The sequence below is a fragment of the Natator depressus genome, chromosome 7 (genome assembly GCF_965152275.1).
Source record: "Natator depressus isolate rNatDep1 chromosome 7, rNatDep2.hap1, whole genome shotgun sequence".
In the NCBI taxonomy this organism is placed as follows: Eukaryota; Metazoa; Chordata; order Testudines; family Cheloniidae; genus Natator; species Natator depressus.
The window spans coordinates 50,899,155-50,916,619 of record NC_134240.1 but is presented as its reverse complement, the minus strand read 5'-3'; positions in this window follow the sequence as shown (position 1 = coordinate 50,916,619).

Sequence of the window (17,465 nt, the reverse complement as noted above, 5' to 3'; positions counted from 1 at the left end):
GCTTTAGACTACTGTAAATTAAAAGATAGTGTTTTGCAAAGTTTTCAGATTACCCCCTGTCAGGGTTCCCTCCCCACTCTGAACTCTAGGGTACAGACGTGGGGACCTGCATGAAAGACCCCCTAATCTTATTTCTACCAGCTTAGGTTAAAAACTTCCCAAGGCACAAATTCTCCCTTGTACCTTGGATTAGGTAACACTGCCACCACCAAGCATTTTAGACAAACTCAGGGAAAGGACCACTTGGAGTTCCTACTCCCCCCTAATTTCCGTCAAAGCCCCCATATCCCCTTTCCTGGGGAGGCTTGAGAATGAACAAGATGAGCACAGACACACAAAAAACCCCAATCAGATTTTAAAAGAAACAGTATTTTATTAGAAAGAAAAAAGGTAAAAGAAGCACCTCTGTAAAATTAGAATGGAAGATAATCTTACAGGGCAATCAGATTCAAAAACACAGAGGATTTCCCTCTGGGCCAAACTTTAAAGTTACAAACAGAAAACCAGGAATACACCTTTCTCTCAACACAGAGAAAATCACAAGCCAAAACAAAAATAAGCTAACGCATTCGCTTGCTAGTACTTACTAATTCTAATGGAGTTGGATTGCTTGCTTCCTTGATCTATGTCCAGCAAGCACACACAACAGACAGACCAAAAACTCCCCCCCAGATTTGAAAGTATCTTGTCCCCTTATTGGTCCTTTTGGTCAGGTGCCAGCCAGGTTACCTGAGCTTCTTAACCCTTTACAGGTAAAAGGATTTTGTGCCTCTGGCCAGGAGGGATTTTATAGTACGTATACAGGAAAGTTGTTACCCTTCCCTTTATATTTGTGACACCCCCAAAACGTATAGAATTAAATTTAGGAATCTTAAAAGGGTTGTTGGGAAGAGTAATGAGGAATACGTAAACAAAATGAAAGATTTGTTAGGAAAATGGGTGAGGGGTAAAGAGGTGGCAAGTTTTGAGGCAATGTTGGATCTTGTTGCCTAAGAGCATTTCCTAAGCATGTGTAAGGCTGATGTAAAGCAGTATCTATGGGATAAAAATGTAAAAACTGTGGATGAGATGGCTTTTTTAGCTGATGCCTTTGAACAGACTCAGGCATCTATTGAGAGCAGGCCACAGAAGAGGGGTTTAAAACCGGTGGGAAGGGAGGATCCCATTTTGCCCCTGGGAAGAGAGAAGGGGGTTGGTAGTCTAGACATTTTCTTACCCAAAAACATCCCTCTACTGGTAACTCCCATCCCAAATCTTCTGTAAAAGCAGAAGAGCCCAAAGGGTGCTATTAGTGTTATTCCACTGATCACCTAAGGAATAAATGCCCTGTGCTAGGAGGAAGCAGACAACCAATAGCTCATGTTAGTTCTGCTGTCCTCAACACAGAAACCCCCCCAAGCAATTGAAACCTATCATACTGGTTTTGTGCGATTAGCCTCTGCAGAACCAGATATGGAGCATGTTAAGGTTGTCCAGATTAATGGCAGGGAATGCTTGGGGCAGAGGGATACAGGGCCCCAGATCTCTCTGGTTAAGCAGAGTGGGGTCCCAAAGGCCAGTATGCTACCTGGCCAAATGGCAGAAATTATGGGGGTTGGCAAAAGCAGATTCCTTGTACCACTAGCTAAAATTCATGTGGTGTGGGAAGGTTTGGAAAGTTTTTTGATTGTGGAGGTAATGGAATACCTCCTAGTGCAGGGGTCTCAAACTCAAATGACCACGAGGGCCACATGAGGACTAGTGCATTGGCCCGAGGGCCACATTACTGACACCCCCCACCTCATTTCCCCCAGCCCAGCCCCCACTCCACCCCTTCCATGAGGCCCCACCCCTGCCCCGCCTCTTCCCACCCCTTCCCTTCCTGCATTCCAACCCCTTCCCCGAAGTTGCCCTTTTCTGAACCTTTTCTAATGCCAGTATATCTTTTTTGAGATGAGGGGACCACATCTGTATGCAGTATTCAAGGTGTGGGCGTACCATGGATTTATATAAGGGAAATAAGATATTCTCCATCTTATTCTCTATCCCTTTTTTAATGATTCCTAACATCCTGTTTGCTTTTTTGGCTGCCGCTGCACACTGCGTGGACGTCTTCAGAGAACTATCCGTGATGACTCCAAGATCTTTCTCCTGATTAGTTGTAGCTAAATTAGCCCCCATCATATTGTATGTATAGTTGGGGTTATTTTTTCCAATGTGCATTACTTTACATTTATCCACATTAAATTTCATTTGCCATTTTGTTGCCCAGTCACTTAGTTTTGTGAGATCTTTTTGAAGTTCTTCACAGTCTGCTTTGGTCTTAACTATCTTGAGCAGTTTAGTATCATCTGCAACTTTGCCACCTCACTGTTTACCCCTTTCTCCAGATCATTTATTAATAAGTTGAATAGGATTGGTCCTAGGACTGATCCTTGGGGAACACCACTAGTTACCCCTCTCCATTCTGAAAATTTACCATTTATTCCTACCTTTTGTTCCCTGTCTTTTAATCAGTTCTCAATCCATGAAAGGATCTTCCCTCTTATCCCATGACAGCTTAATTTACGTAAGAGCCTTTGGTGAGGGACCTTGTCAAAGGCTTTCTGGAAATCTAAGTACACTATGTCCACTGGATCCCCCTTGTCCACATGTTTGTTGACCCCTCAAAGAACTCTAATAGATTAGTAAGACACGATCTCCCTTTACAGAAACCATGTTGACTTTTGCGCAACAATTTGTGTTCTTCTATGTGTCTGACAATTTTATTCTTTACTATTGTTTCAACTGATTTGCCCGGTACTGATGTTAGACTTACCAGTCTGTAAGTGCCAGGATCACCTCTAGAGCCCTTCTTAAATATTGGCATTACACTAGCTACCTTCCAGTCATTGGGTACAGTCGCTGATTTAAAGGACAGGTTACAAACCATAGTTAATAGTTTCACAATTTCACATTTGAGTTCTTTCAGAACGCTTGGGTGAATGCGACCTGGTTCCAGTGACTTGTTACTGTTAAGTTTCTCAATTAATTCCAAAACCTCCTCTAGTGACACTTCAATCTGTGACAATTCCTCAGATTTGTCACCTACAAAAGATGGCTCAGGTTTGGGAATCTCCCTAACATCCTCAGCCATGAAGACTGAAGCAAAGAATTCATTTAATTTCTCTGCGATGACTTTATCATCTTTAAGCAGGGCTTTGGAGCTGTGCTCCGGCTCTGCTCCAGCTCCAGGCAAAAACCTGCAGCTCCACTGCTCCGGAGCTGCTCTGCGGGCTCCGCTCCAAAGCCCTGTCTTTAAGTGCTCCTTTTGTATCTCGATCGTTTGGGGGCCCCACTGGTTGTTTAGCAGGCTTCCTGCTTCTGATGTACTTAAAAAACATTTTGTTATTATCTTTTGAGTTTTTGGCTAGCTGTTCTTCAAACTCCTTTTTGGCTTTTCTTATTACATTTTTACATTTAATTTGGCAGTGTTTATGCTCCTTTCTATTTACCTCACTAGGATTTGACTTCCACTTTTTAAAAGATGCCTTTTTATCTCTCACTGCTTCTTTTACATGGTGGTTAAGCCACGGTGGCTCTTTTTTAGTTCTTTTACTGTGTTTTTTAATTTGGGGTATACATTTAAGTTGATCCTCTATTATGGTGTCTTTGAAAAGTGTCCATGCAGTTTGCAGGGATTTCACCTTTTTATTTCTGTTTAACTAACCTCCTCATTTTTGCATAGTTCTGCTTTCTGGAATTAAATGCCACAGTGTTGGGCTGTTGAGGTGTTCTTCTGACCACAGGAATGTTAAATGTTGTTATATTATGGTCAATATTTCCAAGCGGTCCTGTTATAGTTACCTCTTGGACCAGATCCTGCACTCCACTCAGGACTAGATCGAGAGTTGCCTCTCTCCTTGTGGGTTCCTGTACCAGCTGCTCCAAGAAGCAGTCATTTAAAGTATCGAGAAATTTTGTCTCTGCATTTCATCCTGAGGTGACATGTACCCAGTCAATATGGGGATAATTGAAATCCCCCACTATTATTGAGTTCTTTATTTTGATAGCCTCTCTAATCTCCCTTAGCATTTCATCATCACTATCACTGTCCTGGTCAGGTAGTCGATAATAGATCCCTACTGTTATATTCTTATTAGAGCATGGAATTACTATCCATAGAGATTCTGTGGAACATGTGGATTCATTTAAGATTTTTATTTCATTTGATTCTACATTTTCTTTCACATATAGTGCCACCTCCCCCTCCCCCATGACCTGTTCTGTCCTTCCAATATATTTTGTACCCCGGAATGATTGTGTCCCATTGATTGTCCTCACTCCACCAGGTTTCTGTGATGCCTATTATATCAATATCCTCCTTTAACAGGAGGCACTCTAGTTCACCCATCTTATTATTTAGATTTCTAGCATTTGTGTACAAGCACTTTAAAAACTTGTCACTGTTTATTTGTCTGCCCTTTTCTGATGTGTCAGATTCTTTATGTGCATGTTTCTCGTCTGATCTGGCCCATACTTTATCCTCTACCATCCTCTCCTCCTGACTAAAATCTAGAGAATCTCTATCAATAGACTCTCCTCTAAAAGAAGTCTCTGTCCAATCCACATGCGCCTCTGCAGCAATCGACTTTCCCCCATCTCTTAGTTTAAAAACTGCTTTGCAACCTTTTTAATGTTAAGTGCCAGCAGTCTGGATCCACTTTGGTTTAGGTGGAGCCCATCCTTCCTGTATAGGCTCCCCCATCCCAAAAGTTTCCCCAGTTCCTAATAAATCTAAAGGAGTTGAGACCAACTCCTGCACTGCAGCTGGAGGCAACACCACATCAGGAAGGGATGGGGGTGTAATGCCTGCCAGGGAGAGAACTGTCCAGGTTGTTAGCTGCCAGCGGGTCGCAGCTGAACCAGAGATAAAATCAGCTCTAAGGAGCATAGAGAAATGTGTCCCAGAGAAGGGGCAGGGAACCTCAAAAACCACTGAGGTGGGTGAGGATTCCTGTGACTCTGTAACATAGAGAAGCAGTGTGCTTCCAAGTATGGGAGGGGCTAAGCCTAGCTCCTTTCCAGCAGAAGGCAACATGCCTTCAGGTGCAGGGGCAGGAGACATGTTGTCATTGTCAGTGATTAAGGAAACTGTCCCAGTTGTTAGCTGGCAGAGTTTTTCAGCTGAACAAGGGATAGAACCCTTCCTAGGGAGCACAGAGAAATGTGTCTTAGGAGGGGGCCCAGAAGAGGAAACTGGGGAAGGAATAGTGGGGGTACAGGAATGTCTCCTCACTGGTCATTTGGGAGAGGATGCCCAGGACAGAGTGGCTGAGTCAGCATCTGTGCACCCAGGCACTCAGCCCATGACCCAGGTTTTAAGAGGGAACCATGTGACCGACTTCCTGGAGGGGAGCAGTCACACAGCTTACTTCTCAGCGACAGAGAAAGGGGTGATGGAAGGTACTCCAATCCAGGTCCCTGTTTTTCAGGATGCTATTTCTGATAAGTTTTTGGAAAGTAACCGTGTCTCTTTACATCAAGATGCAACTCCAACGCCTGGGACAGCAGAGGAGTTGAGACCAGGAAATTGCCAGGTGGTAGTTTGTGAGAACACAAATGACCCAACTGACAGAGAAGGGGGTGTTTTCCCCCAGGCTGGTGAAAGACAGAGTGCATTTATGGAAAAGCTGCTGGGAAAAGGTGCATCTGATCAAAGGGTAAACACACCTAGCCCAGAGAGCACAGATCACAGCCCTCTACGGGGCAGGGAAGGACTCAGTGCTGGGAGGGGGAAACACCAGGTAACCCCAAAAGGGGAGCTTGATTTTCTGCATATGTACAGTCCTGGGGTTGGGAGACCACTCTCCGAAGGGCCAGCCAATGTGCAGGATCTCCCTGAACACCTGTCTTGCCAGACCCTGAGGCACCAAACTTCATAAGAACATAAGAATGGCCCTACTGGGTCAGACCAAAGGTCCATCTAGCCCAGTATTCTGTTTTCCAACAGTGGCCAGTGCCAGGTGCCCCAGAGGGAATGAACAGAACAGGTAATCATCAAGTGATCCATCCCCTGTCGCTCATTCCCAGCTTCTGGCAAACAGAGGCTAGGGACACCATTCCTGCCCATCCTGGCTAATATGGACCTATCCTCCATGAATTTATCTAGTTCTTTTTTGAACCCTGTTATGATCTTGGCCTTCATCACAACCTCTGGCAAGGAGTTCCACAGGTTGACTGCATTGTGTGAAAAAATACTTCCTTTTATTTGTTTTAAACCTGCTGCCTATTAATTTAATTTGGTGACCCCCTAGTTCTTGTATTATGAGAAATAGTAAACAACACTTTCTTATCTACTTTCTCTACACCAGTCATGATTTTATAGACCTCAATCATATCTCCCCTTTGCCGTCTCTTTTCCAAGCTGAAAAGTCCCAGTCTTATTAATCTCTCCTCATATGGAAGCCGTTCCATACCCCTAATCATTTTTGTTGCCCTTTTCTGAACCTTTTCCAATTCCAGTATATCTTTTTTGAGATGGGGCGACCACATATGCACACAATATTCAAGATGTGGGCATACCATGGATTTATATAGAGGCTACATGATATTTTCTGTCCTATTATCTATCCCTTTCTTAATTATTCCCAGCATTCTGTTCGCTTTTTTGACTGCCGCTGCACATTGATGTTTTCAGAGAACTATCTACAATGACTCCAAGATCTCTTTCTTCCATGGTAATAGCTAATTTAGACCCCATTATTTTATATGTATAGGTGGGATTATGCTTTCCAATGTACATTAATTTGCATTTATCAGCATTAAATTTCATCTGCCATTTTGTTGCCCAGTCACCCAGTTTTGAGATATCCTTTTGTAGCTCTTTGCAGTCTGTCTGGGTCTTAACTATCTTTAGTAATTTTGTACCATCTGCAGATTTTGCCACCTCACTGTTTACTCCTTTTTCCAGATCATTTATGAATATGTTGAATAGGACTGATCCCAGAAAAGACCGCTGGGAGACACCAATATTTACTTCTCTCCATTCTGAAAACTTACCATTTATACCTACCCTTTCTTTCCTATCTTTTAACCAGTTAACCAGTTACCAATCCATGAGATCACCTTCCCTCTTATTCCGTGGCAGCTTACTTTGCATAAGAGCCTTTGGTGAGGGACCTTGTCAAAGGCTTTCTGAAAATCTTCAGAACTCTTGGGTGAATACCATCTGGTCCTGGTGACTTATTGCTCAATGTGTTCCAAAACCTCCTCTAATGATACCTCAATCTGGGACAGTTCCTTAGATCTGTCACCTGAAAAGAATGGCTCAGGTTTGGGAATCTCCCTCACATCCTCAGCCATGAAGACTGATGCAAACAATTCATTTAGTTTCTCCGCAATGGCCTTATCGTCCTTGAGTGCTCCTTTAGCACCTCGTTCGTCTAGTGGCCCTACTGGTTGTTTAGCAGGCTTCCTGTTCTGATGTACTTAAAAAGTAATAGCAAATTTTTTTTTGAGTCTTTGGCTAACTGTTCCTCAAATTCTTTTTTGGCCTTCCTAATTGTATTTTTACACTTCATTTGCCAGTGTTTATGCTCCTTTCTATTTTCCTCACTAGGATTTAACTTCCACTTTTTAAAGGATGCATTTTTGCCTCTCACTGCTTCTTTTACTTTGTTGTTTAGCCACGGTGGCTCTTTTTTGGTCCTCTTACTATGTTTTTTAATTTGGGGTATACATTTAAGTTGAGCCTGTATTATGGTGTCTTTAAAAAGTTTCCCTGCAGCTTGCAGAGATTTCACTTTTGGCACTGTACCCTTTAATTTCTGTTTAACTAACCTCCTCATTTTTGTGTAGTTCCTCTCTCTGAAATTAAATGTTACAGTGTTGGGCCACTGTCGCTTTTTATGCCAGAGGGATATTAAATTTAATTCTATTACATTATCACTATTACCAAGTGGTCCAGCTATTTTCACCTCTTGGACCAGATCCTATGCTCCACTTAGGACTAAATCAAGAATTGCCTCTCCTCTGGTGGGTTCCAGGACCAGCTGCTCCAAGAAGCAGTCATTTAAGGTGTCAAGAAACTTTATCTCTGCATCCCGTCCTGAGGTGACAAGTACCCAGTCAATATGGGAATAATTGAAATCCCCCGTTATTATTATTGAGTTTTTAATTTTAATAGCCTCTCTAATCTCCCTGAGCATTTCACAGTCACTATCACCATCCTGGTCAGATGGTTGCTAATATATCCCTACCATTATATTCTTATTATTAAAGCATGGAATTTCTATCCATAGAAATTCTATGGTACAGTTTGATTCATTTACGATTTTTACTTCATTTAATTCTACGCTTTCTTTCACATATAATGCCACTCCCACATCAGCACAACCTGTTCTGTCCTTCCAGTATATTTTGTACCCTGGTATTACTGTATCCCATTGATTATCCTCATTCCACCAAGTTTCTGTGATGCCTATGATATCAATATCCTCATTTAATACTAGGCACTCTAGTTCACCCATTTTATTATTTAGACTTCTAGCACTGGTATATAAGCACTTTAAAAACTTGTCTCCTTTTAGCTGTGTGCCATTACACAATGAAATTGAATGGGACTCTTTTTTATTTGACTGTTTCTGATCGGACCCTGCCTGTATTTTATCATTTTCCATCCTCTCGTCCTCACTAGCACATAGAGATGCTCTATTAATAGATCCTCCCCTAAGGGATGTCCAAACCATGTGCTCCTCCACACCTGTCGGCTTCTCCCCAGCCCTTAGTTTAAAAACTGCTCTGCGACCTTTTTAATATTAAGTGCCAGCAATCTGGTTCCATTACAGAAACATGATTAAATTAAGAGCCCCCCACACAGGGGAACACTGGAGGGAAAGAAAAGCCAGTGACTGATTACATGGGAGAGAGTCAAAGGACACCATGGGTAATGAACAAACTAACCTCAAACTAGAATATCTGAACAGAGGGCATGGTATCATAAAGATACTTGGAAACGCACATCTGTGATAAAGATTTTGGTATTAATGTTAAGTTTTGACTATAAGAATTTTGACACAGATGTTAAACCTTATGATAATGCTACTTTTCAATTAATACCTGTAAACAGACTTAAAGCTTACCATGGCAGAGAAACCATAACAAACCTGATTTCCTGGGTGAGGGGGGAAACTGAGGCACGCTGCCTCATGGCCTTAATGGCTGGACACCAAGAGAACTATAACACAAACTGCCTTTGAGATAGTCAGTGACTAACCCTCCTGCAGTAAACTAAGGGGGCAGGTGTGAAAGTGTTAAAATCAGCTTAGAATGCGTTTCGCTTGTATTTCGTTTGACCAAATCCGACTTGTTGTGCTTTGACTTAAAATCACTTAAAATCTATCTTTTGTAGTTTATTTATTCTACCTGAAGCAATGCGTTTGGTTTGAAGCGTGTCAGAGACTCCTCTGGGGATAAAGAGACTGGTCATATCAATTTCTTTGTTAAATTGACGAACTCTTATAAGCTTGCAGCGTCCAGGAGGCATAACTGGACACTACAAGATGGAGGTTCCGGGGGTTGTGTCTGGGACTGGACATATTGGCAAGTGTAATTTGGTTGCACAATCCAAGCAGCTCACATGCCAGAGGCTGTGCATGAACAGCCCAGGAGTGGGGGTTCTCACAACAGAGCAGGGTAAGGCTGGCTCCCAGAGTCAAGGATTAGAGTGACCTAACAGATCACTGGTCCAGATAACATCAGGGGAACGTCACAGCGGTGAGGCAAGATGTTTCTCTAGCCCAGGGTGGCTGTGCCAGGGCAGGGTTGGGGGGGGGGGGAAGCGGGGAGAAGGCAAAGTGTTTCTCTAGTCTGGTGGGGCTGTGCCAGGGCTGGCTGGGGCGGGGCAGGGATATGAGGTGTTTCTCTAGCCTGGATTCTCTAGCCTGGTGGAGCCATGCGAGAGCAGGACTGAGTGGGTCAGGCGATGTATTTCTCTAGCCCGGGGGGGGCCGTGCCAGGGCAGGGCGGGGGAGGAAGGCGAGGTGTTTCTCTAGCCGGGGTGGCTGTGCCAGGTCAGGCTGGGGTGGGGTAGCTGACGTGTTTCTCTAGCCCGGGGGGGCCATCCCAGGACAGGCTGGGGGCCAGGGAGGTGAGGTGTTTTTCTAGTCTGGGGGGGCTATGCAAGGGCACGGCTGCAGGCTGGGAGGTGAGGTGTTTCTCTAGCCCAGGGGCACCATGCCAGAGCAGGCTGGGGGTGGTAAGTGAGGTGTTTCTCTAGCCCGGGAGGGCCGTGCCAGGGCAGGGCAGGGGGGGAGGTGAGGTGTTTCTCTAGCTCGGGACAGCCGTGCCAGGTGTCATGGACTCACAGGTCGTGCCCACTCTTGGCCCCTACGGTCCCTGGGGGGAACCCCCTTCAGTATGACAGCCCTTCTCGGAGGTAGACTCTCTCTCAGGGGTTAAGCCCCTCCGTCTCCTGGAACCGCACCTCTCTGAGCCTTTAGCACGCCTGTCTCTTGCCGTGGGCCCCCTCAGGGAGTCTACTCGCTCTGGACCCCTGGGGCCTCCACTCCCAGGGGGAATAGTGCAACCCTGTTCTCTAGACCAGAGCGACTCTCAGCCAGACGGGTTTATTGAGCGCCTGAACACAGCATAAGAAACTCTCAGGGCCCTCAGGCCTGGCCTCCCTCAGCACAGTACATCTAAGTCTCCCCTGCATCCAGGTGGACTCTGCCTGCTCTCTCTCTCCAGTCCCAAGCTCCTGTCCTTTCCAGCTGGGCATCTGATATCACCTGCCCCCAAGTCCCACCTCTGTCCTTTGTCTTCTGTCCCGGTAAGCAGGGTCACCTGGGCCTCCTCTCCTCTCAGCCGTCCTTTGTTCCCCACTGCTGGAACTGGCTGGTCAGGTCACTGGGGTCCTTTCTCCACAGTCCATTGTCCGCCCACTGGCCAGAACCGGCTGTGGCACCCGAGCTGGACTTTCTGGTCACTAGTCCACCAGTCACTGGGGTATCCATTCTCCAGGCAATTGGCTGGGGTCTCAAGTTCCATCGCTTGTCCTCTGTAACAACAAACTCCCTCTCCCATCACCTCTTTAAATCAGTAACTCCCAGGGAAACTTAGTCACACCCCCTCAGTTTGCACGCCATTGAAAAAAACAAGAAAATCCTGCACTTCGTCACCTCTCCCCCCTTCGAGTCTGAAATGAGCGGGGTCACTTAGCCAGTGACCTGGGGAAATTCAGGGGCCCCGCTCTGTGATAAAGCATCAACTATAACATTGGCACTCCCCCTCACATGGACCACTTCATGCCATAACCCTGGAGGAGCAGGCCCCATATCAGGAGCTTGGCATTAGCCCCTCATTACACAGGGAAGCGCTGCCCAAATAGATCGGGCTGCAGCTTTTTAAGGATCCACACCGGGGATCTTGAGCTTCTTGCTCAAGTACACAGTGGGGTGTCTCTCCCCGTTAGTATCAGTTTGCCTCAGCACCGCGCCCAGCCCTATGTCTGAGACGTCTGTGAACACCAGGAAGGGTTTGTTAAAATCCAGGTTTACCAGCACCGGGCTTTGGCTGAGTACCTCCTTCAGTGCACAGAGAGCCCTCTGGCTCTGCTTAGTTCAGACCACCTTGTCCGGCTTTCCCTCCCTACAAAGCTCTGTCAGGGGAGCTGCCAGGGAGCTAAAGTGTGGCACAAGCCTCCGGTAGTAGCTCGCTGTCCCAATGGAAGCCTGGGCCTGCTTATTAGTCTGGGGAGAAGGCCAATCTTTGATTGCCTCCACTTTGGCCGGCTCCGACTTCAGGTGGCTGCTCCCCACCTTGTGGCTCAGGTATTGCACCTCTGCCATCCCCACCTTGCACTTCCCAGCTTTTACAGTTAGCACTGCATCATGGAGACGGCCCAGCACCCTCTTCACCTGGAACACATGTTCCTCCCAGGTCTGGCTAAATACACAGATATCATCAATATACGCTAGAGCAAAGTCCTCCATCCCCTTTAGTAACTGATCCACCAGGTGCTGGAAGGTGGGAGGCACCCCCTTGAGGCCAAAAGGCAGGACCAGCCACTCCAAGAGCCCCATTGGGGTGGTGAAAGCAGAGTTCGCCCTGGCCTCTGGATCCAAAGGCACCTGCCAGTAGTCTTTGGTGAGATCCGTAGTAGTGAGGTACCAGGTGCCCCCCAACTTGTCTAGGATCTCATCAGTCCTAGGCATGGGGTAGGCATCTGTCAAGGCTAATTCCCCACTCTGGCACTTTGAGTGCAGAAGGTGGGGGGCCCACAAGGATTCTAAAAATTAATACTGGCCACTCCAGGCTTATATTAAACTCCCAAGGTTACAGCTTTTCTCTGACCTTGGATTGGTAGATGCTGCCACCACCCAGGTGCAGAACTCCTTTGAGAGCCCAGGAAGGCACACTTGAGAATTCCTTCCTGTGGGATACCCTCAAGCCCTTTCACGCCCCCTCCAGGGAAGACCTGAGAAAGACCAAAAAAAAAAAAAAAAAAGGAAATCAGCTGTTGCCACCAGCTAATTAAACAACGTGCACAAACCTCTCAGGGTCACAAAAATCCAATTCTGTTCTTAAAAAAGGTAAATTTTATTAATTAAAAAAAGAAAGAAAATACATGTGGGAACTCAGGCTATTGCTAGATTTTAAAAGAGCAACTACAAGGATCAAGCACCAAGAATAGCTTTCTTGAGGTCCAGCTTAAAGGTTACAAGCAAAACAAAAGCACCTGGGGTTAGCACAGAGGAATCCACAAGCCATAACGAAATAAAAGGGATAAACCTAATCACAGCTTCCTAGACATTTCCTGATCTACTTACATAGCTGGGGTTTTAAATTAGTAGTTTCTAGGTATGATACTGATGATTTTTTCATACCTGGCACAAGCTTCTTACAGCATAGCTATGCCCTGTCCACCTCTCCCCAGGAGAATAACAGGTGGACATTTATCACACACACCCCCAAATCACAGATGATGTTGGCCAGCCTGGTTCAGGTCGGGTCCACACCGACTGGGATTTCTTCCTAGAGGTTTACGAAAACAAAGTTAACAAGATACATGCACCTCTAATTTTACTACTAATTACATGAAGAACTAAACAGTATTTTCCACATTTTTAAGGACTACAATGACTTAGAATACAGGGACATTTTTACCCGGCTGATTCTGGGAAACCTTCCTGGAGAGTGCATCAGCCACTTTATTAGAGGCTCCTGAAATGTGTTGTATTTCAAAATTAAAGCCTTAAAGAGCTAAACTCCACAAAGAAGTTTTTTGATAGTCTCTTTGACTGTGTGAAGCCACTTCAGTGCGGCATGGTCAGTCTGCAGGTGGAAACGCCATCCCCAAACGTATGAGCATAGCTTTTCCAGAGCATACACAATGGCGTAACATTCTTTTTCTGAGACTGACCAGTGGCTTTCCCTCTCAGAAAGTTTTTTGCTGAGAAACACGACAGGATGGAATTGTTGATCTGGTCCTTCCTGCATTAAAACTGCTCCTACACCATGCTCAAACGCATCTGTGGTTATGACGAAAAGTTGGTCGAAGTCCGGGGCCCTTAGTACAAGGTCAGACGTAAGGGCCGCCTTAAGCTGGTTAAAGGCCTTCTGACACTTCTCAGTCCACTGAACTGCATTTGGCTGTTTTTTTCTGGTCAGGTCTGTCAGTGGGGTGGCAATTTGGCTTTAGTGTGGTACAAATCGTCAGAAGGATTGGACTTGCTTTTTTGACTTAGAGACAGGCCAATTATAGACAGCATTTACTTTAGCCTGTAGGGGGTTGATAGTTCCTTGACCCACCTGGTGTCCAAGGCATGTTACACTGTTTAGGCCTATTTGACACTTTTGGGCCTTAACGGTTAATCCTGCCTCCCTTATGCGCTGGAAGACGGCTTGGAGGTGTTCCACGTGTTCTGCCCATGAATCTGAGAATATAGCCACATCGTCAAATTCCCCAAATCCAGCCAGAAGGTTATCTCTGGAAGGAGACGGGCGCATTTGGCAGTCTGAAAGGGAGCACATTAAATTCATACAGCCCTACATGGGTGATGAAGGCTGACCTTTCCTTGGCTGGGTCATCTAGCGGCACTTGCCAGTACCCCTTAGTAAAGTCTAAGGTGGAGATGAACTGGGTAATAGCTCATCTGTATGTGGCATTGGATAGTTCTCTGGGCGAGTTACAGCATTTAGCTTACAGTAGTCCACACAAAAGCAGATTTCCCCATCTGGTTTGGGAACCAGAACCACTGAAGAGGCCCATGCTGTGATAAATGAGGGGGAAGGGTAGCTCCCTTTTATGGACACCCAGCCAGCCAGTTAGATATAAAGTCTCTCTTGGTGGCTGTTGTCTGCTTGTTTTACCTGTAAAAGGTTAAAAAAGTCTCCCAACATAGGTAAAAGAAAAGGCATGGGCACCTAACCAAAAGAGTTTTTTAAATTTTTAAATTTTTTAATTTTTTAATTAAATTTTTTAAACGGCTAGAATTTTTTAAAATTGAAAACAAGACACCCCTTTGTCTGTGTGTTGGTGTTCTCTGGGGAAGAGAGGAACAGGCAGCAGTTATGCTGTGAGAAGCTTTAAGCCAGGTATGAAAAACCATCAGATCATACCTAGAGATTGCTTATCTGAAACCCCAAATATGTAAGTAAATCAGGGAATGTCTAGGAAGACGTGATGAAGGTTATTTCTTTTATTTCTTATTGGCTTGTGGACTCCTCTCTGCTAACCCCCAAATGCTTTTGTTTTGCTTGTAACCTGTAAGCTAAACCTCAAGAAAGCTATCTTGATGCTTAATTTTTGTAAGTGGGTTTTTTAAATCTCGCAAAAGCCTAAGTTTCAGATGTATCTTTTTCTTTTTGTTTTTAATAACATTTACCTTTTATAAGAACAGGATTGGATTTTTGTGTCTCTAAGAGGTTTGTGAAAATGTTGTTTAATTAGTTGGTGGCAACAGCTGATTTCCTTTGTTTTCTTTCTCAGCTCTTCCTGAGACGGGGGGTGAAAGGGCTTGAGGGTACCCCACAGGGAGGAATTCCCAAGTGCGCCTTCTTGGGTCCCAAGGTTTGGGTTTTTTTGCACTTGGGTGGTGGCAGCATCTACCCATCCAAGGTCAGAGAAAAACTGTGACCTTGGGAGTTTAATACCAGCTTGGAGTGGCCAATATTAATTTTTAGAATCCTTGTAGGCCCCCACCTTCTGCACTCAAGGTGCCAGAGTGGGGAATCAGCCTTGACACATGCACTCTCAGAGAGGCGGATAACATCCATCTGTAACATGTCCTTGAGCTCCCTTTCTATTTAGGTTTTGGCTTGAGGAGCCATCCTGTAGGGTTGGGCTCTAATTGGGCAAGCATCTCCTGTGTCAATGGAGTGGTATGCCCATTCTGTCCATCCTGGGCTGGCTGAAAACATTGGCACGAAGCTGGTGCACAGCTCCTGGATTTGCTGTTGCTGCTTATGCCCAAGGATGATGGAAAAGCTCACCTCTTCTACGCCACCGTTGCTTTTTCCTTCATAGTAGACTCCTTCAGGCCACTCAGCGTTGTCTCTCTCCTGGGCTGTAAACTGGAGAACCTTGGTTTCTCTGGAATAAAAGGACTTTAGAGAAATAACATGGTATACTTTAGGTTTTAGGGTAGGGTCTGGGAACACTATGAGGTAATTAACAGGTCCCAGGCACTCTTGGACCATACATGGCCCCTCCCATGACACTTCCATCTTATCGGCCTGGAACACTTTCAGGACCATGACTTGGTCACCTATTCCGAAGGAAAGCTCTCTGGCATGTTTATCATACCAGGCCCTTTGCTCTTGTTGAGCATCCTGTAGATTTTCTCGAGCAAGGGCTAGAGAGTCCTTGAGGGTGTTTTGCAGGTTGGTTACAAAGTCCAAAGTCTCCCCTCCCCTGCCTCCTGGCTCCAGCGATCAGCTGGTTTGGGGCATTCAGGAGGTAGGGGAGGGAGCGGGGAGGCTGCGCGCCGCATCCCCGCTCCTCCCCCCAGCCTTCTGAACGCCACAAGACAGTTGATTGGAGGCGGGGGGAGCAGGGGGAAGGCGCTGATCTACAGGGTCCACCAGTGGGCGGAAGGTCCTGGGAGTGGGGCGGCATAGGGGAGCTGATAGGGAGATTGCCAGCCTGTTTAATACCTGTATTAAATTGCTTGTTTGAAATTGTTTAAAACTTATACCTGTATTAAATTGCATTTTAAAAATTATTTAAAATGTATATAATGCCTTTTGTCTGACAAAAAAAAAATTTCCCTGGAACCTAACCCCCCCCCATTTACATTAATTCTTATGGGGAAATTGGATTCGCTTAACATCGTTTCGCTTAAAGTCGCATTTTTCAGGAACACAACTACAATGCTAAGTGAGGAGTTACTGACCTTAGTTGGAACTACCAACTGTCTCTGAGGATGCCAATCCTCCTTGTGCCCACCAGAAAGGGTTTCCTTGTATAAGAGTCCTCCTTCTACAGCAAGTCTGGGCCTATTGGAAGAACTGAGAGGCGGTGGGTCGCTCTGTGCCACCATCCAAGCTCCCTTGAGGCTTCTATCCGCTTCCTGCTCTGCCTGGAACTGCTCCCTTGATGCTGGAGACATTAGTTCCTTGCTGGGTTGTGGACTTGGGCTTGGTCCCACTGGAAGTTATTCAGGTGATGGGGTTGTCTCTGTCGACTGTGAACCACTCTCCGCTGGTGCACTGGGTTCTATTTTAGGCTCCGGTTGAGCTTCTTGCACCAGTTTAGCTGCTGCTGCAGGTGCAGGCTCTGTGGCACCCTTTGGTGCTGGCTCCCCTGACTCTGGTGGGGTTGCAAGCACGGGCTCTGGTGCTGACTGCTCCCCCAGTTCCGAATCTTGGGCTGGGTCTGGCTGGATCCCAGGAACTGGATCTACAACTCCTGCCATAGACTTTGGTCTGGGGTCTAGTTTCACCACCTCTGGCTGGGTCCCTGTAGGAGGCTCAGGAATGGAATTAAGTGTGGAGGCCTGTTTAGCCTGGCTGCGGGTGACTATCCCCACCCTTTTTGTTAGCCTCACGTGGTTGGCTAAGTCTTCTCCCAGCAGCATGGGAATGGGATAATCGTCATAGACTGCAAAGGTCCATATTCCTGACCAGCCCTTGTACTGGACAGGCAACTTGGCTGTAGGCAAGTTAAAAGAGTTGGCCTTAAAGGGTTGCACCATCACTTGGGCCTCTGGGTCAATGAATTTGGGGTCCACAAGGGACTGGTGGATAGCTGACACCTGTGCTCCAGTGTCTCTCCACACAGTAATCTTCCTCCCGCCCACACTCACAGTTTCCCTTCACTCTGGGGGTATTTGCGAGGCATCTGGGCCTGAAGGCTCTCGGTGGGACCCCGGGGTGATGAGTTGCAGTTGGCTGGTGCTCTTGGGTAGTTGGTCTTCACATGCCTCAGCTCGTTACATTTGAAGCATCGCCCAGCTGTCTGTGGGCTGGGGCGAGGTGGGTGGTTGGAGAATAGGGTGGTGGGA